The sequence below is a fragment of the Somniosus microcephalus genome, chromosome 3, assembly GCF_052327205.1.
Source record: "Somniosus microcephalus isolate GS21.2 chromosome 3, FLI_Smic_1.0, whole genome shotgun sequence".
Classification (NCBI taxonomy): Eukaryota; Metazoa; Chordata; class Chondrichthyes; order Squaliformes; family Somniosidae; genus Somniosus; species Somniosus microcephalus.
In genome coordinates, this window is record NC_140989.1 from 300,588,415 (window position 1) to 300,614,128 (window position 25,714).

At 43.1% G+C, this 25,714-nt stretch overlaps 1 long non-coding RNA gene across 1 annotated transcript; it reads right to left on the reverse strand.

Annotated features, from left to right (window-relative positions):
- On the reverse strand, positions 1-25,714 carry LOC147122097 (uncharacterized). The gene is made up of 2 exons (XR_015077677.1): positions 23,472-25,714; positions 1-5,287 (listed from the first exon to the last, which is right to left on the reverse strand). It is a non-coding gene; the product is annotated as an uncharacterized LOC147122097 (long non-coding RNA).

A 25,714-nucleotide genomic window follows, 5' to 3' on the forward strand; every position in this document is an offset into this window, starting at 1 on the left:
TTGAAGTAAAAACGGTTTATTCAGGCCTGGGGAGCTATGGCTCTTGCGTCCCAACACAAGGCTCCAACTCCACCGAATCTCTTGAGGTTTACACAGTTATACACATATTCCGAGACCTCCTACTCCAGAGGTCCAATCGATTTAAAAGTCTATACATTAATCACTAACTAGGTGTGTCTAACTTCTACAAGGTAACCAATAACATAAGTTTCACTTTTCACTGTATGGGCCTGTGGCCCCTCTGATTTCTTGGAAATGAGTCATCAGGTCATGTGATTTCTGAGAAACGAGACCCTCTCTCTCTTGACCACTACTAAGTTTCGTTTTTCCAGAAAAGGGTTATGCCATTGTCTCTTTTTGTAAGTTTCATCTCTCTAAACTGGTATGGTCATTTCTGCAATTAAACATACGAGTAATTAGTACATTTCATCTTTAAACATTTTGCTGCGCAATTGCGTTCTACTAAACGTGCCCTGTTACGCTCATTTTTAAATCTTACTTCAGTCCCTCCTTTTGACCTTTTGGACAATTGTTCCAAAACAGGTCAACATGTATGTCCACTGCCTGGTGTCTGCCAGAGCGTGCACTCCCTGGCCTTCTACCAGTCTAGGTTATACATGTATATATCCTATCAATTTGGAGGCCGACTTCCCCCCTCTGTGGTATGGTGGTCTTTCCTCTACGGTGGGCTTTCCTTTAGGGTGGTCTTTCCTTTATGCACTCCTTCTGGTGTAACCATTCCCGGGGCCCCTTAGACCCTGCACTAATGGTTGAGGCTTTTCTGCTCAAGCCTGTCCCTCATTCCCACGTGGGGTGTGTGACGTGCCAATTCGAGACTGTCATCACACACCAGTCCTCATTCACCACCCTCCTTCTGCCACCCTCCTTCTGCCACCTCCATCTTACGGTTGGCCGGCCCGGTCTTTAATTACCATGCCCAATTAATCCCATATAATTTCAGGGCTTCCCATCGCGTCTTACACCATTTGCCTTGGAGAGGCGGGGGAGTTGTCCATTCTTAACATCACTACCTGCCCCTCCTCAGGCTCTACTTCTTTCACCGCACCACTTTCGGCCTTACTCATTCTGGCACAAAGGCACTGGAGAAATAAAAATACACAATATATCAGAATGACAATCAAGAGGAATATCATTATGCCTTGTACCACCGAGGCGCCCACAGTCCCCGACCATCCTGGTCCCCAATTATCAAAATATGAGGAAGTGGGTGAGTTTCCTCTAATGTTGTACTAATGTCTTTTTGTTGTTTCTTTAAGCCTTCTTCTATTTTATGATAGTACTTTAAAATTTCCTTCGTTTCCTGCCGTAACTTCTGCCAAGCTTCCTCTAACTTAGGAATTGCCTTGGGCTCTGGTATGACATAAGTTTCAACCCTTTTTAGTAAGTCCCATATTATCAAATGACCAGGTTTTCCTATCTGTGTAGGTATCTTTAGACCAAAACAACGGTTTGGTTGGGGAATGGTATAAGCCATATCTTGATATTCACATTTCTGTTCAATTGTGGTGACACAACAGGTCCCATTGTTCCTTGATGCTACCCAGGTCCAGTGTATCCCCTTGGGTGAACCTCGAGGGTGCAATTGGTAATTTTCATAAATCCGTACTCGGATGTGTCTCCCTCAGTGGGGGGATGTGTGCACACCCATGTCCTTCCCTTGTGGTGGCACCCGTCCACTACCACCCCCCTGTAGGTTTCATTCTTCTGTTTATTATCTTCATCCCTTTCCCAAAGCACCTTGGTAGGGACATCATGATATTTAACCCACCTTCCCTTTGTACTTCTCCTATATTAATCACATCGTATCGGGGTTGTCCCGTGTATCCTGTTCTCGATCCCGTATAATCTGTTGGTCTTTGGCCTCATGTCTCTAACTATCTGTCCAGATTTATCTTTGGGTAACCGGACAGCCTCCCCAGCAGTCTCCCGGCCGTTTGAGACGGTGCTGCAATTAGTTTATAAGATAACTTCCATTTATCAAATCCTAATTTTCCTTCTATCACTGTGGGGAAATATCAGCTTAACATTATCCTTCTATCACTGTGGGGAAATATCAGCTTAACATTAAGAAACTTAAATTTAATAATGTCCAATATCTTTAAGTTCTATTCAGTAATACTGAAGTTGTTGCTTGGTGAACTCAAACAGCTGTCAGTGGAAAGGGTTAACTCCTTCGCAGGCTTTTGAAGGTGGAGCTGAGCTAAACATTATTGCGTCACTCCACGCAACCCAAAAAACATCCCTGACTGAAAGACAGTTGTGGTTTCACACTTTGATTCAACATGAACATTTGGGCTTCATTGGTCAGATTCCCTCTCTCAGTTGATCGTTTAGCTGCCCATCCTCTTGTGTGCTTTAATTTATTATTACGGACTCTTTGGGTAGGAGAGAGGTTCCTACTAATTCTTTGATTATATTCTTGTCTCTTACGGGTCTTCTCCTGGTGTCATATATCCCTGCCTACTCCCGCTATCATGTAATCAGACACCACCCCAAAGGCATTCCGACTATCTATATAGGTTTACACATTTTCCTTTGGCTACCCCCCTTTGATCAAATCCTGTATAGGCTGGGCCATTTCTACTTTGTTTCCTGGGCCTGCCTGTTTGTTTGACTTATAATCTGGGGGCCAGTACACTTCATTCGCTTTAGGGTCGATTAAAGCTCCTACTTCTCGCAGTATATCTATCCCTAGGATCGTTCCTTCGGTGTTCTCGCATACCCACAACTGTGTAGGTATTATTATACAGCCAATTTCTAGTAAGACTGTTTCGCTCTTATAAGCCCTGATTCTTCGTCCACCGATTCCTGCTATACTAACTGAAAGTTTCGTTCGGGGCAAGGGTAAGTCTGTCAATGAGATTGTGGCTCCTGTGTCTATTAACATTTTGCCCTGTCGGCCCCCTACCAATGCATCAACAAACATCCTCGGATCCCCCTCCCCTCTCTGGCGCGGTCCCTTCCTGCTGCCATCCCTAGAAGCTTGCGAGCAATCAAAGCACGCAGCCAGTCCTAATGCCCCTCCCATCTGTTTTTGGGCATTTGTCTCTTCCCTTGTGTCACTATGTATCCTAGGTCGACTACTTCATCCTTCCCTACCTATACCTTTCTAAGGTTTAACTCTAGTCCCGCCTTCTATAAGGCTTCCAGTACCATAGTCAATTAAATATTGTAAAGGGACCTGCCGCTATCAGATATTCTTGCGGAGTGGAGTTATCTTATTCAATTCGGACTACACCAATTTACATCAACCAGAATTTCACTGTGGCCACAATGAAAGTCTGGTTTTAATAGGTTAATTTACCTCATAACTTCAAGGTTAGATCTTAGACTGAAACTTAATCTTTCATTAAACAAACTTTTTGTTGCTCTTCTCAGTTTTTACACTCCAGCTTAACTTAAATTGTAATAGGTTTTTTTTTTCATTCTGAGGGCACAATCTTATTTGCACATTCTTAAACTTCCAAAATCCCCGACAAGACAAAGGGGTTAAATGCTTTTACTTTAACACAGAGAAGTGGGTGGAGCTACAACACACAGCAGACATTTCTTTTTCTTAACGGACAGATTTTCAGACAAAGGAATATTGAATCCTCTTAAACATTCCTAATCAGGAAAACATCCACACTCACACATTTTTATACAAACTGTAATTTCAGCATATGTCTAAGGTTCCTTTCACTCAGCAAATCTCGTGTTTTACTTGTCTTGGTACAGATGCTAATAACTTCCATGTTGGTAAAGCTTTAAGTTTATCTTTTCCTTCCTTTTTAAATCTGACTCAACAGCTTTCCCTAGTTTCCAAATCCCTGTTTGTTTGTTTTTTTTTTTTTTTGCTGGGGTTTCAAATTGGTTCGCCTGCAAATTAGATCTTTTTCCTACTTTATCTCTCCCTTCTGTTTCAATTCCTTACATTATCTGTTGCCTCTTTATCTTTAGCTCCTCCCCACCAAGCCTTTGGCTCTCTGCACTGTTTCTTTTTATTTTCCAGGAGTCGGGTTATAGAATCCAGGTCCCTTGAGGATTCTTCTTCCACCCTCTTAGTCATAACTAACTGCTATGTTTAATGCTTAATTCACGGTATTGGTGAATTAGGTTTGTACGCTACGTTGTTCGCCCCTATAGCGTCACCTTCATTAGTTTCTTGCTTTCTATTAGTCACTTCGTTTTGTTAGACACACACCAACCCTTTAGTCCCGAGGTTTCGGTACTGTGGGGTCTGTAGCTCCCGGCGTCCTACTTGATCCTGGCCGTCACGTGGGACTACTGTCCTCTTAATTCAGGCTCAGGCTAGGTGCTTGGGGACAGACCTCACCCTTGTCCGTTCTAACCTCTTTAGGACCGTCGGGTTTTATCTCATTCACTCACCACGGTGCACCCATTCATTCAATTGTTGAGATTTCACCGTCTCACGGATTTTAGGGAACTACCTGCCCCTAACTGAGGTATCACCACCTCCCGGTCCTTAGGGAACTATCTGCCCCAAAGGTTGGTAGGGAACTACCTGCCCCTACCGAGGTTTTCCCGCCTCACGGTCCTTCGGGAACTACCTGTCCCAAAGGTTGGTAGGGAACTACCTGTCCCTACCCCTACTGCAGTTTACTTTTTAACCGCCTTCAATTAAAGGTGTCTTTCTTTTTATAGTTCTTTTATACGTCGATTCTGACTCAACGTCTCGCCAGCAGTTAACCCCTAATTTTACAGGTGGTAATTAAAACATACTCACCCGTCTTAGGTTAACGCTGTCCGAGAGTCAGGTTCAGAACGCGCATCCCATCCTCGTCGCCAATTGATGTAAGCCCCCAAAGTGTGGACTAAGTGATATACAAAGTCGACTACACTGGCTTGTTGTAAGAAAGACAGACCCAATAATTGAAGTAAAAACGGTTTATTCAGGCCTGGGGAGCTATGGCTCTTGCGTCCCAACACAAGGCTCCAACTCCACCGAATCTCTTGAGGTTTACACAGTTATACACATATTCCGAGACCTCCTACTCCAGAGGTCCAATCGATTTAAAAGTCTATACATTAATCACTAACTAGGTGTGTCTAACTTCTACAAGGTAACCAATAACATAAGTTTCACTTTTCACTGTATGGGCCTGTGGCCCCTCTGATTTCTTGGAAATGAGTCATCAGGTCATGTGATTTCTGAGAAACGAGACCCTCTCTCTCTTGACCACTACTAAGTTTCGTTTTTCCAGAAAAGGGTTATGCCATTGTCTCTTTTTGTAAGTTTCATCTCTCTAAACTGGTATGGTCATTTCTGCAATTAAACATACGAGTAATTAGTACATTTCATCTTTAAACATTTTGCTGCGCAATTGCGTTCTACTAAACGTGCCCTGTTACGCTCATTTTTAAATCTTACTTCAGTGAATATTGTGAAGTGAATATTGTGTGGTGAATATTGTGGGGTGAATACTGTGGGGTGAACACTGTGGGGTGAATATTGTCGAGTGAATATTATTGGGTGAATATTGTGAGGTGAATAGTGGGTTGAATATTGTGGGGTGAATATTGTTGAGTGAATATTGTGGGGTGAATATTGTGGGGTGAACACTGTGGGGTGAATATTGTCGAGTGAATATTATGGGGTGAATATTGTGAGGTGAATAGTGGGTTGAATATTGTGGGGTGAATATTGTTGAGTGAATATTGTGGGGTGAATATTGTGTGGTGAATACTGTCGGGTGAATATTGTGGGGTGAATATTGTGGGTGAATATTGTGTGGTGAATACTGTGGGGTGAATATTGTCGATGAATATTGTGGGGTGAATATTGTGGGGTGAATATTGTGGGGTGAATATTGTGGAGTGAATATTGTGGGGTGAATATTGTGGGGTGAATACTGTGGGGTGAACATTGTCGGGTGAATATTGTGGAGTGAATACTGTGGGGTGAATATTGTGGGGTGAATAATTTAGGGTGAATATTGTGGGGTGAATACTGTGGGTGAATATTGTGAGGTGAATATTGTGGGGTGAATATTGTGAGGTGAATATTGTGGGGTGAATATTGTGGGTTGAATACTGTGGGGTGAATATTGTGGGGTGACTACTGTGGGGTGAATATTGTGGGGTTAATATTGTGGGGTGAATACTGTGGGGCGATTATTGTGGGGTGAATACTGTGGAGTGAAATTTGTGGGGTGAATATTGTGGGGTGAATATTGTGGAGTGAATATTGTGGGGTGAATATTGTGGGGTGATTACTGTGGGGCGATTATTGTGGGGTGAATACTGTGGGGTGAATATTGTGGGGTGAATATTGTGGGGTGAATACTGTGGGGTGAATATTGTGGGGTGAATACTGTGGGGTGAATACTGTGGGGTGAATACTGTGGGGTGAATATTGTGGGGTGAATATTGTGGGGTGAATATTGTGAGGTGAATATTGTGGGGTGAATATTGTGAGGTGAATATTGTTAGGTGAATACTGTGGGGTGAATATTGTGGGGTGAATATTGTGGGGTGAATACTGTGGGGTGAATATTGTGGGGTGAATACTGTGGGGTGAATATTGTGAGGTGAATATTGTGAGGTGAATATTGTGGGGTGAATATTGTGGGGTGAATATTGTGGGGTGAATATTGTGGGGTGAATACTGTGGGGTGAATATTGTGGGGTGAATATTGTGGGGTGAATACGGTGGGGCGATGATTGTGGGGTGAATACTGTGGGGTGAATTTTGGGGGGTGAATATTGTGGGGTGAATATTGTGGGGTGAATATTGTGGGGTGAATATTGTGGGGTGAATATTGTGGGGTGAATATTCTGGGGTGAATATTGTGAAGTGAATATTGTGTGGTGAATATTATGGGGTGAATACTGTTGGGTGAATATTCTGGGGTGAATATTGTGAAGTGAATATTGTGTGGTGAATATTGTGGGGTGAATACTGTGGGGTGAATATGGCGGGGTGAATATTGTGGGGTGAATATTGTGGGGTGAACACTGTGGGGTGAATATTGTCGAGTGAATATTGTGGGGTGAATATTGTGAGGTGAATAGTGGGTTGAATATTGTGGGGTGAATATTGTTGAGTGAATATTGTGGGGTGAATATTGTGGGGTGAATACTGTGGGGTGAATATTGTGGGGTGAATATTGTCGAATGAATATTGTGGGGTGAATATTGTGGGGTGAATATTGTGGTGTGCATACTGTGGGGTGAATACTGTGGGGTGAATATTGTTGGGTGAATATTGTCGAATGAATATTGTGGGGTGAATACTGTGGAGTGAATATTGTGGGGTGAATACTGTAGTGTGAATATTGTATAGCGAATATTGTGGGGTGAATATTGTGGGGTGAATATTGTCGGGTAAATATTGTGGGGTGAATATTGTGGGGTGAATATTGTGAGATGAATATTGTGTGGTGAATATTGTGGGATGAATACTGTGGGGTGAATATTGTGGAGTGAATATTGTGAGGTGAATATTGTGGGGTGAATATTGTGGGGTGAATATTGTCGGGTGAATATTGTGGGGTGAATATTGTGTGGTGAATACTCTGGGGTGAATATTGTGCAGTAAATATTGTGGGGTGAATAATGTGGTGTGAATACTGTGGGGTGAATACTGTGGGGTGAATATTGTTGGGTGAATATTGTGGGGTGAATATTGTGTGGTGAATACTGTGGGGTGAATATTGTCGATGAATATTGTGGGGTGAATATTGTGGGGTGAATATTGTGGGGTGAATATTGTGGAGTGAATATTGTGGGGTGAATATTGTGGGGTGAATACTGTGGGGTGAACATTGTCGGGTGAATATTGTGGAGTGAATACTGTGGGGTGAATATTGTGGGGTGAATAATTTAGGGTGAATATTGTGGGGTGAATATTGTGGGGTGAATACTGTGGGTGAATATTGTGAGGTGAATATTGTGGGGTGAATATTGTGAGGTGAATATTGTGGGGTGAATATTGTGGGTTGAATACTGTGGGGTGAATATTGTGGGGTGAATACTGTGGGGTGAATATTGTGGGGTTAATATTGTGGGGTGAATACTGTGGGGCGATTATTGTGGGGTGAATACTGTGGAGTGAAATTTGTGGGGTGAATATTGTGGGGTGAATATTGTGGAGTGAATATTGTGGGGTGAATATTGTGGGGTGAATACTGTGGGGCGATTATTGTGGGGTGAATACTGTGGGGTGAATATTGTGGGGTGAATATTGTGGGGTGAATACTGTGGGGTGAATATTGTGGGGTGAATACGGTGGGGTGAATATTGTGGGGTGAATATTGTGGGGTGAATATTGTGAGGTGAATATTGTGGGGTGAATATTGTGAGGTGAATATTGTTAGGTGAATACTGTGGGGTGAATATTGTGGGGTGAATATTGTGGGGTGAATACTGTGGGGTGAATATTGTGGGGTGAATATTGTGGGGTGAATACGGTGGGGCGATGATTGTGGGGTGAATACTGTGGGGTGAATTTTGGGGGGTGAATATTGTGGGGTGAATATTGTGGGGTGAATACTGTGGGGTGAATATTGTGGGGTGAATATTGTGGGGTGAATACGGTGGGGCGATAATTGTGGGGTGAATACTGTGGGGTGAATTTTGGGGGGTGAATATTGTGGGGTGAATATTGTGGGGTGAATATTGTGGGGTGAATATTGTGAGGTGAATAGTGGGTTGAATATTGTGGGGTGAATATTGTGGGGTGAATACTGTGGGGTGAATATTGTGGGGTGCATATTGTGGGGTGAATACTGTGGGGTGAATACTGTGGGGTGAATATTGTTGGGTGAATATTGTCGAATGAATATTGTGGGGTGAATATTGTGGGGTGAATATTGTGGGGTGCATACTGTGGGGTGAATATTGTGGGGTGCATATTGTGGGGTGAATATTGTGGGGTGCATATTGTGGGGTGAATATTGTGGGGTGAATACTGTAGTGTGAATATTGTATAGCGAATATTGTGGGGTGAATATTGTGGGGTGAATATTGTGGGGTGAATACTGTGGAGTGAATATTGTGGGGTGAATACTGTAGTGTGAATATTGTATAGCGAATATTGTGGGGTGAATATTGTGGGGTGAATATTGTCGGGTAAATATTGTGGGGTGAATATTGTGGGGTGAATATTGTGAGATGAATATTGTGTGGTGAATATTGTGGGATGAATACTGTGGGGTGAATATTGTGGGGTGAATATTGTGGAGTGAATATTGTGAGGTGAATATTGTGGGGTGAATATTGTGGGGTGAATATTGTGGGGTGAATATTGTGTGGTGAATACTGTGAGGTGAATATTGTGGGGTGAATACTGTGGGGTGAATATTGTGGGGTGAATATTGTGGGGTGAATACGGTGGGGCGATGATTGTGGGGTGAATACTGTGGGGTGAATTTTGGGGGGTGAATATTGTGGGGTGAATATTGTGGGGTGAATATTGTGGGGTGAATATTGTGGGGTGAATACTGTGGGGTGAATATTCTGGGGTGAATATTCTGGGGTGAATATTGTGAAGTGAATATTGTGTGGTGAATATTATGGGGTGAATACTGTTGGGTGAATATTCTGGGGTGAATATTGTGAAGTGAATATTGTGTGGTGAATATTGTGGGGTGAATACTGTGGGGTGAACACTGTGGGGTGAATATTGTCGAGTGAATATTATGGGGTGAATATTGTGAGGTGAATCGTGGGTTGAATATTGTGGGGTGAATATTGTTGAGTGAATATTGTGGGGTGAATATTGTGGGGTGAACACTGTGGGGTGAATATTGTCGAGTGAATATTATGGGGTGAATATTGTGAGGTGAATAGTGGGTTGAATATTGTGGGGTGAATATTGTTGAGTGAATATTGTGGGGTGAATATTGTGTGGTGAATACTGTCGGGTGAATATTGTGGGGTGAATATTGTGGGTGAATATTGTGTGGTGAATACTGTGGGGTGAATATTGTCGATGAATATTGTGGGGTGAATATTGTGGGGTGAATATTGTGGGGTGAATATTGTGGAGTGAATATTGTGGGGTGAATATTGTGGGGTGAATACTGTGGGGTGAACATTGTCGGGTGAATATTGTGGAGTGAATACTGTGGGGTGAATATTGTGGGGTGAATAATTTAGGGTGAATATTGTGGGGTGAATATTGTGGGGTGAATACTGTGGGTGAATATTGTGAGGTGAATATTGTGGGGTGAATATTGTGAGGTGAATATTGTGGGGTGAATATGGTGGGGTGAATATTGTGGGTTGAACACTGTGGGGTGAATATTGTGGGGTGAATACTGTGGGGTGAATATGGTGGGGTGAATATTGTGGGGTGAATACTGTGGGGTGAATATTGTGGGGTGAATACTGTGGGGTGAATATTGTGGGGTGAATATTGTGGGGTGAATATTGTGAGGTGAATATTGTGGGGTGAATATTGTGAGGTGAATATTGTTAGGTGAATACTGTGGGGTGAATATTGTGGGGTGAATATTGTGGGGTGAATACTGTGGGGTGAATATTGTGGGGTGAATACTGTGGGGTGAATATTGTGAGGTGAATATTGTGGGGTGAATATTGTGGGGTGAATATTGTGGGGTGAATATTGTGGGGTGAATACTGTGGGGTGAATATTGTGGGGTGAATATTGTGGGGTGAATACGGTGGGGCGATGATTGTGGGGTGAATACTGTGGGGTGAATTTTGGGGAGTGAATATTGTGGGGTGAATATTGTGGGGTGAATATTGTGGGGTGAATATTGTGGGGTGAATACTGTGGGGTGAATATTCTGGGGTGAATATTCTGGGGTGAATATTGTGAAGTGAATATTGTGTGGTGAATATTATGGGGTGAATACTGTTGGGTGAATATGGCGGGGTGAATATTGTGAAGTGAATATTGTGTGGTGAATATTGTGGGGTGAATACTGTGGGGTGAATATGGCGGGGTGAATATTGTGGGGTGAATATTGTGGGGTGAACACTGTGGGGTGAATATTGTCGAGTGAATATTGTGGGGTGAATATTGTGAGGTGAATAGTGGGTTGAATATTGTGGGGTGAATATTGTTGAGTGAATATTGTGGGGTGAATATTGTGGGGTGAATACTGTGGGGTGAATATTGTGGGGTGCATATTGTGGGGTGAATACTGTGGGGTGAATACTTTGGGGTGAATATTGTTGGGTGAATATTGTCGAATGAATATTGTGGGGTGAATATTGTGGGGTGAATATTGTGGGGTGCATACTGTGGGGTGAATACTGTGGGGTGAATATTGTTGGGTGAATATTGTCGAATGAATATTGTGGGGTGAATACTGTGGAGTGAATATTGTGGGGTGAATACTGTAGTGTGAATATTGTATAGCGAATATTGTGGGGTGAATATTGTGGGGTGAATATTGTCGGCTAAATATTGTGGGGTGAATATTGTGGGGTGAATATTGTGAGATGAATATTGTGTGGTGAATATTGTGGGATGAATACTGTGGGGTGAATATTGTGGGGTGAATATTGTGGAGTGAATATTGTGAGGTGAATATTGTGGGGTGAATATTGTGGGGTGAATATTGTCGGGTGAATATTGTGGGGTGAATATTGTGTAGTGAATACTCTGGGGTGAATATTGTGCAGTAAATATTGTGGGGTGAATACTGTGGTGTGAATACTGTGGGGTGAATACTGTGGGGTGAATATTGTTGGGTGAATATTGTGGGGTGAATATTGTGTGGTGAATACTGTGGGGTGAATATTGTCGATGAATATTGTGGGGTGAATATTGTGGGGTGAATATTGTGGGGTGAATATTGTGGAGTGAATATTGTGGGGTGAATATTGTGGGGTGAATACTGTGGGGTGAACATTGTCGGGTGAATATTGTGGAGTGAATACTGTGGGGTGAATATTGTGGGGTGAATAATTTAGGGTGAATATTGTGGGGTGAATATTGTGGGGTGAATACTGTGGGTGAATATTGTGAGGTGAATATTGTGGGGTGAATATTGTGAGGTGAATATTGTGGGGTGAATATTGTGGGGTGAATATTGTGGGTTGAATACTGTGGGGTGAATATTGTGGGGTGAATACTGTGGGGTGAATATTGTGGGGTTAATATTGTGGGGTGAATACTGTGGGGCGATTATTGTGGGGTGAATACTGTGGAGTGAAATTTGTGGGGTGAATATTGTGGGGTGAATATTGTGGGGTGAATATTGTGGAGTGAATATTGTGGGGTGAATATTGTGGGGTGAATATTGTGGGGTGAATACTGTGGGGCGATTATTGTGGGGTGAATACTGTGGGGTGAATATTGTGGGGTGAATATTGTGGGGTGAATACTGTGGGGTGAATATTGTGGGGTGAATACGGTGGGGTGAATATTGTGGGGTGAATATTGTGGGGTGAATATTGTGAGGTGAATATTGTGGGGTGAATATTGTGAGGTGAATATTGTTAGGTGAATATTCTGGGGTGAATATTGTGGGGTGAATATTGTGGGGTGAATACTGTGGGGTGAATATTGTGGGGTGAATATTGTGGGGTGAATACGGTGGGGCGATGATTGTGGGGTGAATACTGTGGGGTGAATTTTGGGGGGTGACTATTGTGGGGTGAATATTGTGGGGTGAATACTGTGGGGTGAATATTGTGGGGTGAATATTGTGGGGTGAATACGGTGGGGCGATAATTGTGGGGTGAATACTGTGGGGTGAATTTTGGGGGGTGAATATTGTGGGGTGAATATTGTGGGGTGAATATTGTGGGGTGAATATTGTGAGGTGAATAGTGGGTTGAATATTGTGGGGTGAATATTGTGGGGTGAATACTGTGGGGTGAATATTGTGGGGTGCATATTGTGGGGTGAATACTGTGGGGTGAATACTGTGGGGTGAATATTGTTGGGTGAATATTGTCGAATGAATATTGTGGGGTGAATATTGTGGGGTGAATATTGTGGGGTGCATACTGTGGGGTGAATATTGTGGGGTGCATATTGTGGGGTGAATATTGTGGGGTGCATATTGTGGGGTGAATATTGTGGGGTGAATACTGTAGTGTGAATATTGTATAGCGAATATTGTGGGGTGAATATTGTGGGGTGAATATTGTGGGGTGAATACTGTGGAGTGAATATTGTGGGGTGAATACTGTAGTGTGAATATTGTATAGCGAATATTGTGGGGTGAATATTGTGGGGTGAATATTGTCGGGTAAATATTGTGGGGTGAATATTGTGGGGTGAATATTGTGAGATGAATATTGTGTGGTGAATATTGTGGGATGAATACTGTGGGGTGAATATTGTGGGGTGAATATTGTGGAGTGAATATTGTGAGGTGAATATTGTGGGGTGAATATTGTGGGGTGAATATTGTGGGGTGAATATTGTGGGGTGAATATTGTGTGGTGAATACTGTGAGGTGAATATTGTGGGGTGAATACTGTGGGGTGAATATTGTGGGGTGAATATTGTGGGGTGAATACGGTGGGGCGATGATTGTGGGGTGAATACTGTGGGGTGAATTTTGGGGGGTGAATATTGTGGGGTGAATATTGTGGGGTGAATATTGTGGGGTGAATATTGTGGGGTGAATACTGTGGGGTGAATATTCTGGGGTGAATATTCTGGGGTGAATATTGTGAAGTGAATATTGTGTGGTGAATATTATGGGGTGAATACTGTTGGGTGAATATTCTGGGGTGAATATTGTGAAGTGAATATTGTGTGGTGAATATTGTGGGGTGAATACTGTGGGGTGAACACTGTGGGGTGAATATTGTCGAGTGAATATTATGGGGTGAATATTGTGAGGTGAATCGTGGGTTGAATATTGTGGGGTGAATATTGTTGAGTGAATATTGTGGGGTGAATATTGTGGGGTGAACACTGTGGGGTGAATATTGTCGAGTGAATATTATGGGGTGAATATTGTGAGGTGAATAGTGGGTTGAATATTGTGGGGTGAATATTGTTGAGTGAATATTGTGGGGTGAATATTGTGTGGTGAATACTGTCGGGTGAATATTGTGGGGTGAATATTGTGGGTGAATATTGTGTGGTGAATACTGTGGGGTGAATATTGTCGATGAATATTGTGGGGTGAATATTGTGGGGTGAATATTGTGGGGTGAATATTGTGGAGTGAATATTGTGGGGTGAATATTGTGGGGTGAATACTGTGGGGTGAACATTGTCGGGTGAATATTGTGGAGTGAATACTGTGGGGTGAATATTGTGGGGTGAATAATTTAGGGTGAATATTGTGGGGTGAATATTGTGGGGTGAATACTGTGGGTGAATATTGTGAGGTGAATATTGTGGGGTGAATATTGTGAGGTGAATATTGTGGGGTGAATATGGTGGGGTGAATATTGTGGGTTGAATACTGTGGGGTGAATATTGTGGGGTGAATACTGTGGGGTGAATATTGTGGGGTGAATATTGTGGGGTGAATACTGTGGGGTGAATATTGTGGGGTGAATACTGTGGGGTGAATATTGTGGGGTGAATATTGTGGGGTGAATATTGTGAGGTGAATATTGTGGGGTGAATATTGTGAGGTGAATATTGTTAGGTGAATACTGTGGGGTGAATATTGTGGGGTGAATATTGTGGGGTGAATACTGTGGGGTGAATATTGTGGGGTGAATACTGTGGGGTGAATATTGTGAGGTGAATATTGTGGGGTGAATATTGTGGGGTGAATATTGTGGGGTGAATATTGTGGGGTGAATACTGTGGGGTGAATATTGTGGGGTGAATATTGTGGGGTGAATACGGTGGGGCGATGATTGTGGGGTGAATACTGTGGGGTGAATTTTGGGGGGTGAATATTGTGGGGTGAATATTGTGGGGTGAATATTGTGGGGTGAATATTGTGGGGTGAATACTGTGGGGTGAATATTCTGGGGTGAATATTCTGGGGTGAATATTGTGAAGTGAATATTGTGTGGTGAATATTATGGGGTGAATACTGTTGGGTGAATATGGCGGGGTGAATATTGTGAAGTGAATATTGTGTGGTGAATATTGTGGGGTGAATACTGTGGGGTGAATATGGCGGGGTGAATATTGTGGGGTGAATATTGTGGGGTGAACACTGTGGGGTGAATATTGTCGAGTGAATATTGTGGGGTGAATATTGTGAGGTGAATAGTGGGTTGAATATTGTGGGGTGAATATTGTTGAGTCAATATTGTGGGGTGAATATTGTGGGGTGAATACTGTGGGGTGAATATTGTGGGGTGCATATTGTGGGGTGAATACTGTGGGGTGAATACTTTGGGGTGAATATTGTTGGGTGAATATTGTCGAATGAATATTGTGGGGTGAATATTGTGGGGTGAATATTGTGGGGTGCATACTGTGGGGTGAATACTGTGGGGTGAATATTGTTGGGTGAATATTGTCGAATGAATATTGTGGGGTGAATACTGTGGAGTGAATATTGTGGGGTGAATACTGTAGTGTGAATATTGTATAGCGAATATTGTGGGGTGAATATTGTGGGGTGAATATTGTCGGCTAAATATTGTGGGGTGAATATTGTGGGGTGAATATTGTGAGATGAATATTGTGTGGTGAATATTGTGGGATGAATACTGTGGGGTGAATATTGTGGGGTGAATATTGTGGAGTGAATATTGTGAGGTGAATATTGTGGGGTGAATATTGTGGGGTGAATATTGTCGGGTGAATATTGTGGGGTGAATATTGTGTAGTGAATACTCTGGGGTGAATATTGTGCAGTAAATATTGTGGGGTGAATACTGTGGTGTGAATACTGTGGGGTGAATACTGTGGGGTGAATATTGTTGGGTGAATATTGTGGGGTGAATATTGTGTGGTGAATACTGTGGGGTGAATATTGTCGATGAATATTGTGGGGTGAATATTGTGGGGTGAATATTGTGGGGTGAATATTGTGGAGTGAATATTGTGGGGTGAATATTGTGGGGTGAATACTGTGGGGTGAACATTGTCGGGTGAATATTGTGGAGTGAATACTGTGGGGTGAATATTGTGGGGTGAATAATTTAGGGTGAATATTGTGAGGTGAATATTGTGGGGTGAATATTGTGAGGTGAATATTGTGGGGTGAATATTGTGGGGTGAATATTGTGGGTTGAATACTGTGGGGTGAATATTGTGGGGTGAATACTGTGGGGTGAATATTGTGGGGTTAATATTGTGGGGTGAATACTGTGGGGCGATTATTGTGGGGTGAATACTGTGGAGTGAAATTTGTGGGGTGAATATTGTGGGGTGAATATTGTGGGGTGAATATTGTGGAGTGAATATTGTGGGGTGAATATTGTGGGGTGAATATTGTGGGGTGAATACTGTGGGGCGATTATTGTGGGGTGAATACTGTGGGGTGAATATTGTGGGGTGAATATTGTGGGGTGAATACTGTGGGGTGAATATTGTGGGGTGAATACGGTGGGGTGAATATTGTGGGGTGAATATTGTGGGGTGAATATTGTGAGGTGAATATTGTGGGGTGAATATTGTGAGGTGAATATTGTTAGGTGAATACTCTGGGGTGAATATTGTGGGGTGAATATTGTGGGGTGAATACTGTGGGGTGAATATTGTGGGGTTAATATTGTGGGGTGAATACTGTGGGGCGATTATTGTGGGGTGAATACTGTGGAGTGAAATTTGTGGGGTGAATATTGTGGGGTGAATATTGTGGGGTGAATATTGTGGAGTGAATATTGTGGGGTGAATATTGTGGGGTGAATATTGTGGGGTGAATACTGTGGGGCGATTATTGTGGGGTGAATACTGTGGGGTGAATATTGTGGGGTGAATATTGTGGGGTGAATACTGTGGGGTGAATATTGTGGGGTGAATACGGTGGGGTGAATATTGTGGGGTGAATATTGTGGGGTGAATATTGTGAGGTGAATATTGTGGGGTGAATATTGTGAGGTGAATATTGTTAGGTGAATACTCTGGGGTGAATATTGTGGGGTGAATATTGTGGGGTGAATACTGTGGGGTGAATATTGTGGGGTGAATATTGTGGGGTGAATACGGTGGGGCGATGATTGTGGGGTGAATACTGTGGGGTGAATTTTGGGGGGTGACTATTGTGGGGTGAATATTGTGGGGTGAATACTGTGGGGTGAATATTGTGGGGTGAATATTGTGGGGTGAATACGGTGGGGCGATGATTGTGGGGTGAATACTGTGGGGTGAATTTTGGGGGGTGAATATTGTGGGGTGAATATTGTGGGGTGAATATTGTGGGGTGAATATTGTGAGGTGAATAGTGGGTTGAATATTGTGGGGTGAATATTGTGGGGTGAATACTGTGGGGTGAATATTGTGTGGTGCATATTGTGGGGTGAATACTGTGGGGTGAATATTGTTGGGTGAATATTGTCGAATGAATATTGTGGGGTGAATATTGTGGGGTGAATATTGTGGGGTGCATACTGTGGGGTGAATATTGTGGGGTGCATATTGTGTGGTGAATATTGTGGGGTGAATACTGTGGAGTGAATATTGTGGGGTGAATACTGTGGTGTGAATATTGTATAGCGAATATTGTGGGGTGAATATTGTGGGGTGAATATTGTCAGGTAAATATTGTGGGGTGAATATTGTGAGATGAATATTGTGAGATGAATATTGTGTGGTGAATATTGTGGGATGAATACTGTGGGGTGAATATTGTGGGGTGAATATTGTGGAGTGAATATTGTGAGGTGAATATTGTGGGGTGAATATTGTGGGGTGAATATTGTCGGGTGGATATTGTGGGGTGAATATTGTGTGGTGAATACTGTGGGGTGAATATTGTGCAGTAAATATTGTGGGGTGAATATTGTGGTGTGAATACTGTGGGGTGAATACTGTGGGGTGAATATTGTTGGGTGAATATTGTGGGGTGAATATTGTGGTGTGAATATTGTGGGGTGAATATTGTGTGGTGAATATTGTGGGGTGAATATTGTGTGGTGAATACTGTGGGGTGAATATTGTTGGGTGAATATTGTGGGGTGAATACTGTGGTGTGAATATTGTTGGGTGAATATTGTGGGGTGAATATTGTGGGCTGAATATTGTGGGGTGAAAATTGTGGGGTGAATATTGTGGGTGAATATTGTGTGGTGAATACTGTCGGGTGAATATGGTGTGGTGAATATTGTGCGGTGAATAGTGTGTGGTGAATATTGTGGGGTGACTATTGTGGGGTGAATACTGTTGGGTGAATACTGTCGGTTGAATACTGTGGGGTGAATATTGTGAGGTGATTATTGCGGGGTGAATGTTGTGTGGTGAATACTGTGGGGTGAATATTGTCGATGAATATTTTGTGGTGAATATTGTGGTGTGAATATTGTGGGGTGAATATTGTGGTGTGAATATTGTGGGGTGAATATTGTGGTGTGAATATTGTGGGGGGAATATTGTGAGGGGAGTATTGTGGGGGCAATATTGTGGAGTGAATATTGTGGGGTGAATATTGAGGGGTGAATATTGTGGGGTCAATATTGTGGTGTGAATAGTGAGGGGTGAATACTGTGGGTGAATATAGTGGGGTGAATATTGTGAGGTGAATACTGTGTGGTGAATAATTTGGGGTGAATATTGTGGGGTGAATTTGTGGGGTGAATATTGTGGGGTGAATATTGTGGGGTGAATACTGTGGGTGAATATTTTGGGGTGAATATTGTGGGGTGAATATTGTGGGGTGAATATTGTGAGGTGAATATTGTGGGGTGAATATTTTGAGGTGAATATTGTGGGGTGAATATTGTGGGGTGAATATTGTGGGGTGACTACTGTGGGGTGAATAATGTGGAGTGTATATTGTGAGGTGAATACTGTGGGGTGACTACTGTGGGGTCAATATTGTGGAGTGAATATTGTGATGTGAATATTGTGGGGTGAATATTGTGGGGTGAATATTTTCAGGTGAATATTGTGGGGTGACTACTGTGGGGTGAATAATGTGGAGTGTATATTGTGGAGTGAATATTGTGAGGTGAATATAGTGGGGTGAATATTGTGGGGTGAATATTGTGGGGTGAATACTGTCGGGTGAATATTGTGGGGTGAATTTGTGGGGTGAATATTGTGGGGTGATACAGTGGGGTGAATATTGTGGGGTCAATATTGTGGGGTCAATATTGTGGGGTGAATAGTGTGGGGTGAATACTGTGGGTGAATTTAGTGGGGTGAATATTGTGGGGTAAATACTGTGGGGTGAATATTGTGGCTTGAATACTGTGGGGTGAATACTGTGGGGTGAATATTGTGGGGTGAAAACTGGGGTGAATATTGTAGGGTGAATATTGTGGGGAGAATTTTGAGGGGTGAATACTGTGGGTGAATATTGTGGTGTGAATTCTGTGGGGTGACTATTGTGGAGTGAATATTGTAAGGTGAATGCTGTGGGTGATTATTGTGAGGTGAATATTGTGAGGTGAATACCGAGGGGTGAATATTGTGAGGTGAATACTGTGGGTTGAATATTGAGGGGTGAATACTGTGGGGTGAATATCATCAGGTGAATACTGTGGGGTGAATATTGTGGGGTGAATACTGCGGGGTGAATATTGTGGGGTGAATACTGTGGGGTGAATACTGTGGGGTGAATATTGTGGGGTGAATACTGCGGGGTGAATACTGTGGGGTGAATATTGTGGGGTGAATACTGTGGGGTGAATATTGTGGGGTGAATATTGTGGGGTGAATATTGTGGGATGAATATTGTGGGGTGAATACTGTGGGATGAATATTGTGGGGTGAATACTGCGGGGTGAATACTGCGGGGTGAATATTGTGGGGTGAATACTGCGGGGTGAATACTGCGGGGTGAATACTGTGGGGTGAATATTGTGGGGTGAATACTGCGGGGTGAATATTGTGGGGTGAATACTGCGGGGTGAATACTGTGGGGTGAATACTGCGGGGTGAATACTGTGGGGTGAATATTGTGGGGTGAATACTGTGGGGTGAATATTGTGGGGTGAATACTGCGGGGTGAATACTGTGGGGTGAATATTGTGGGGTGAATACTGCGGGGTGAATACTTTGGGGTAAATATTGTGGTGTGAATACTGTGGGATGAATATTGTGGGGTAAATACTGTGGGGTCAATATTATCAGGTGAATACTGTGGGCTGAATATTGTGGGGTGAATATTGTGGGGTGAATACTGCGGGGTGAATACTGCGGGGTGAATACTGTGGGGTGAATATTGTGGGGTGAATACTGCGGGGTGAATACTTTGGGGTAAATATTGTGGTGTGAATACTGTGGGATGAATATTGTGGGGTAAATACTGTGGGGTCAATATTATCAGGTGAATATTGTGGGGTGAATATTGTGGGGTGAATATTGTGGGGTGAATACTGCGGGGTGAATACTTTGGGGTAAATATTGTGGTGTGAATACTGTGGGATGAATATTGTGGGGTAAATACTGTGGGGTCAATATTATCAGGTGAATACTGTGGGGTGAATATTGTGGGGTGAAAACTGGGGTGAATATTGTAGGGTGAATATTGTGGGGAGAATTTTGAGGGGTGAATACTGTGGGTGAATATTGTGGTGTGAATTCTGTGGGGTGACTATTGTGGAGTGAATATTGTAACGTGAATATTGTAAGGTGAATATTGTGAGGTGAATGCTGTGGGTGATTATTGTGAGGTGAATATTGTGAGGTGAATACCGAGGGGTGAATATTGTGAGGTGAATGCTGTGGGTGATTATTGTGAGGTGAATATTGTGAGGTGAATACCGAGGGGTGAATATTGTGAGGTGAATACTGTGGGTTGAATATTGAGGGGTGAATACTGTGGGGTGAATATCATCAGGTGAATACTGTGGGGTGAATATTGTGGAGTGAATATTGTGGGGTGAATACTGTGGGGTGAATATTATCGGGTGAATACTGTGGGGTGAATATTGTGGGGTGAATACTGCGGGGTGAGTACTGTGGGGTGAATACTGTGGGGTGAATATTGTGGGGTGAATATTGTGGGGTGAATACTGCGGGGTGAATACTGTGGGGTGAATATTGTGGGGTGAATATTGTGGGGTGAATACTGTGGGGTGAATATTGTGGGGTGAATACTGTGGGGTGAATATTGTGGGGTGAATACTGCGGGGTGAATACTGTGGGGTGAATATTGTGGGGTGAATACTGTGGGGTGAATATTGTGGGGTGAATACTGCGGGGTGAATACTGTGGGGTGAATATTGTGGGGTGAATACTGTGGGATGAATATTGTGGGGTGAATATTGTGGGGTGAATACTGTGGGATGAATATTGTGGGGTGAATACTGCGGGGTGAATACTGCGGGGTGAATATTGTGGGGTGAATACTGCGGGCTGAATACTGCGGGGTGAATACTGTGGGGTGAATATTGTGGGGTGAATACTGCGGGGTGAATACTGTGGGGTGAATATTGTGGGGTGAATACTGTGGGGTGAATATTGTGGGGTGAATACTGCGGGGTGAATACTGTGGGGTGAATACTGCGGGGTGAATACTGCGGGGTGAATATTGTGGGGTGAATACTGCGGGGTGAATACTGCGGGGTGAATACTGTGGGGTGAATATTGTGGGGTGAATACTGCGGGGTGAATACTTTGGGGTAAATATTGTGGTGTGAATACTGTGGGATGAATATTGTGGGGTAAATACTGTGGGGTCAATATTATCAGGTGAATACTGTGGGGTGAATATTGTGGGGTGAATATTGTGGGGTGAATATTGTGTGGTGAATATTGTGAGGTGAATACAGTGCGGTGAATATTGTGGGGTGAATATTGTGGGGTATATACTGTGATGTGAATATTATCAGGTGAATACTGTGGGGTGAATATTGTGTGGTTAATGCTGTGGGGTGAATATTGTGGGGTGAATATTATCAGGTGAATATTGTGGGGTTAATATTGTGGAGTAAATACTGTGGGGTGAATATTATCAGGTGAATACTGTGGGGTGAATATTGTGGGATGAATATTGTGGGGTGAATACTGTGGGGTGAATATTATCGGGTGAATACTGTGGGGTGAATATTGTGGGGTGAATATTACCTGGTGAATACTGTGGGGTTAACATTGTGGGTAAATACTGTGGGGTGAATATTATTGGGTGAATACTATGGGGTGAATATTGTGGGGTGAATATTGTGGAGTAAATACTGTGGGGTGAATATTATTGGGTGAATACTTTGGGGTGAATACTGTGGGGTGAATATTGTGGGGTGACTATTATCAGGTGAATACTGTGGGATGAATATTGTGAGGTGAATACTGTGGGGTGAATATTATCAGGTGAATACTGTGGGGTGAATATTGTGGGGTAAATACTGTGGGGTGAATATTATCAGGTAAATACTGTGGGGTGAATACTGTGGGGTGAATACTGCGGGGTGAATATTATCGGGTGAATACTGTGGGGTGAATATTGTGGGGTGAATATTGTGGGGTAAATACTGTGGGGTGAATGTTATCAGGTGAATACTGTGGGGTGAATATTGTGGAGTGAATACTGCGGGGTGAATATTATCAGGTGAATACTGCGGGGTGAATACTGTGGGGGTTCTTCCGATTGTCCCCTGTAACTTTGGCCATGGAAGCCCCGGGAAAAATGGCGTAAACGGCGGATGGGCGTGAAAACCCCCCGCAGAAATTCATCCTCTGCTTGTGGCCAACTCCTTTTATACAATGGCAGGGTAATAGTGCCAGTGTGTTAGCACTTTTTGAATGAACTACCTTATTTTTGTGGTTACCCTCTCCTTTCCTTTAGGCACTGACTCGTGCTGGAGCACAGCTTCCCCGTGCCTTCGGGACATCACTGGCGTTGTCATTTTTCATGTCTGTAAGCCTAGACAGTGAGTGTATGCAGGCTAATCATCACTGTGAGGTATCAAAGCCTTCCTGATCCTGTCCTTATCTGATATCCATGCACACACATTCTCCAGCATTAGACATCAATTAGGGGTCAGATCGCTTGATAATTTCACCCCCACCTCCTCAGCCCAGGGACACTGACATCAGTTGTTGTGCTGCCCAGCCTGAGATCAGAACATCTGCGCCAGGAATTGAACCTTTCCTTATTTTTGTGGGTCAGTATTGTGCTGGGCATTTAACCAGCCTGACATCGGGAGAATCTCAATGAACAACCTTTATACTGCAAATGCAGCATGAGACCATCATTAGTTTTCAGTGCTCCCCATTGCACCAAAAACCATAGGGACATATGAAAAAGAGGGACAAAACAAAAACAACTGGTCCATCCAGCCTGTCCCATCCAGGCTATGTGAACCAGCAACACACCGTGTAGTCCCGCGATCTCCTGGGAGAGGCAATTAAGTAGCGAATACAGACAACAAACCTTAGGTCAATTTAGATAAAAACTGGAAAATTCCTCTATGATCCCCAAAGGCAATCAAGCAAGTTCCAGGAGACTGCAGTAACTGATATGTTAATCACTGTTGGCCTCACCTACCTTTCCATAACTCGAGATGTCTTCTACTTGCAGAAACCCGTCCAGCTTCATTTTGAAGGCTTGAATTGAATCCACACTCACTCGCATGTTCTGGTAAACTGCTGCAAAGGTAGGTGATCCTCTGGTGAACTTCGTGGCAACTAATGTGGCTCTATAGGCCCGATTTTAATCATGACCACTTAACAGAAACTGGATGGGTGGGAAATAAAAAGACCATAATGACTTAGAGGAGGATGGTGTGTCAATCTTGTCAAAGGCTGCAGAGAAGAGAAGGACAAGAAAGGGGAGTGCAGTACGGTCACAGTCACATAGGATGTCATTTATGACTTTGATTCGGGCTGTTTCAATGTTGTGATAGGACTAGAAACCTGACAAACAAAAAACAGTTGGACATTTTATCAACAGTATCATAGGATCTTAGAAATTTATGGCACAGAAGAAGGCCATTCGGCCCATCATGTCTGTGCTGGCCAGGAAAGAGCTATCCAGCCTAATCTCACTTTCCAGCACTTCGTTCATAGCCCTGTGGGTTACGGCACTTCAAGTGCATATCTAAGTACTTTTTAAATACGTTGAGGGTTTCTGCCTCTAGCACCCTTTCAAGCAGTGAGTTCCAGACACCCACCACCCGCTGGATGAAAAATAGTTCTCCTCAACTCCTCTCTAATCCTTCTACCAATTACTTTAAATCTACGCCATCTGGTTATTGACCTCTCTGCCGAGGGAAATAGATCCTTCCTTCATAATTTTTTACTCCTCAATTAAGTCTTCCCTCAGCCTCCTCTGTTCCAAAGAAAACAACCCCAGCCTATCCAATCTTTCTGCATAGCTAAAGTTCTCCAGTCCTGGCAACATCCGCATAAAGCTCCTCTGTACCCTTTCTAGTGCAATAACAACTTTCCTGTAATGTAGTGACCAGAACTGTACACAGTACTCTAGCTGCGGCCTAACTAGTGTTTTATACAGTTCAAGCATAACCTCCCGCTCTTATATTCTATACCTCGGCTAATAGAGGAATGCATCCTGTATGCCTTCTTAACGATCTTATCTACCTGTCCTGCTACCTTCAGGGATTTGTGTGCATGCACTCCAAGGTCCCTCTGCTCCTCTACACTTCTCAGTATCCTACCATTTATTGTGTATTCCCTTGTCTTGTTAGCCCTCCCCAAATGCATTACCTCACACTTCTCCAGATTGGATTCCATTTTGCCACTTTTCTGCACACCTGACCAGTCCATTGATATCTTCCTGCAGTCCACAGTTTTCTTCCTCACTAATAACCACACGGCCAATTTTTGTATCATCTGCAAACTTCTTAATCATGCCCCCTACATAGAAGTCTAAATCATTGATATATACCACAAAAACCAGGGGACCTGGTACTGAGCCCTGCGGAACCCCACTGGAAACAGTCTTCCTGTCACAAAAACACCCGTCGACCATTACCCTTTGCTTTCTGCTACTGAGCCAATTTTGGATCCAACTTGCCACTTTCCCTCAGATCCCAGGGGCTTTTACTTTTCTGACAAGTCTGCCATATGGGACCTTGTTAAAAGCCTTGCTAAAATCCATGTAGACTACATCAAACACACTACCCTCAACAACCCTCCTTGTTCCCTCCTCAAAAAATTAATTCAAGTTAGTCAAACATCACCTTCCCTTAACAAATCCATGTTGACTGTCCTTGATTAATCCGTGTCTTTCTAAATGATGATTAATACTGTCCCTCCGAATTTTTTCCAATAATTTGCCCACCACCGAGGTTAGGCTGACTTGCCTGTAATTAATTAGTCTATCCCTTTCTCCCTTTTTAAAAAATGGTACAACATTAGCAGTCCTCCAGTCCTCCTGCCCATACCTGTAGCCAGGGAGGATTGGAAAATGATGGTCAGAGCCTCTGTTATTTCTTCCCTTGCTTCTCCTAACAGTCTGGGATACATTTCATCCGGGCCTGGTGATTTATCTAATTTCAAAGATGCTAAACCCTTTAATATTTCCTCTCTCACTATGTTTATCTCATCTAATATCTCACACTCCTCCTCCTTAACTACAATGTCTGCATTGTCCCTCTCTTTTTTGAAGACAGACACAAAATATTCATTAAGAACTACACCCATATCTTCTGCCTCCACACACAGGTTACCTTTTTGGTCTCCAATAGGCCCTACTCTTTCTTTAGTTGCTCTTTACATATTTATAAAACATCTTTGGGTTTTCCTTTATATTAATTGCCAATATTTTTT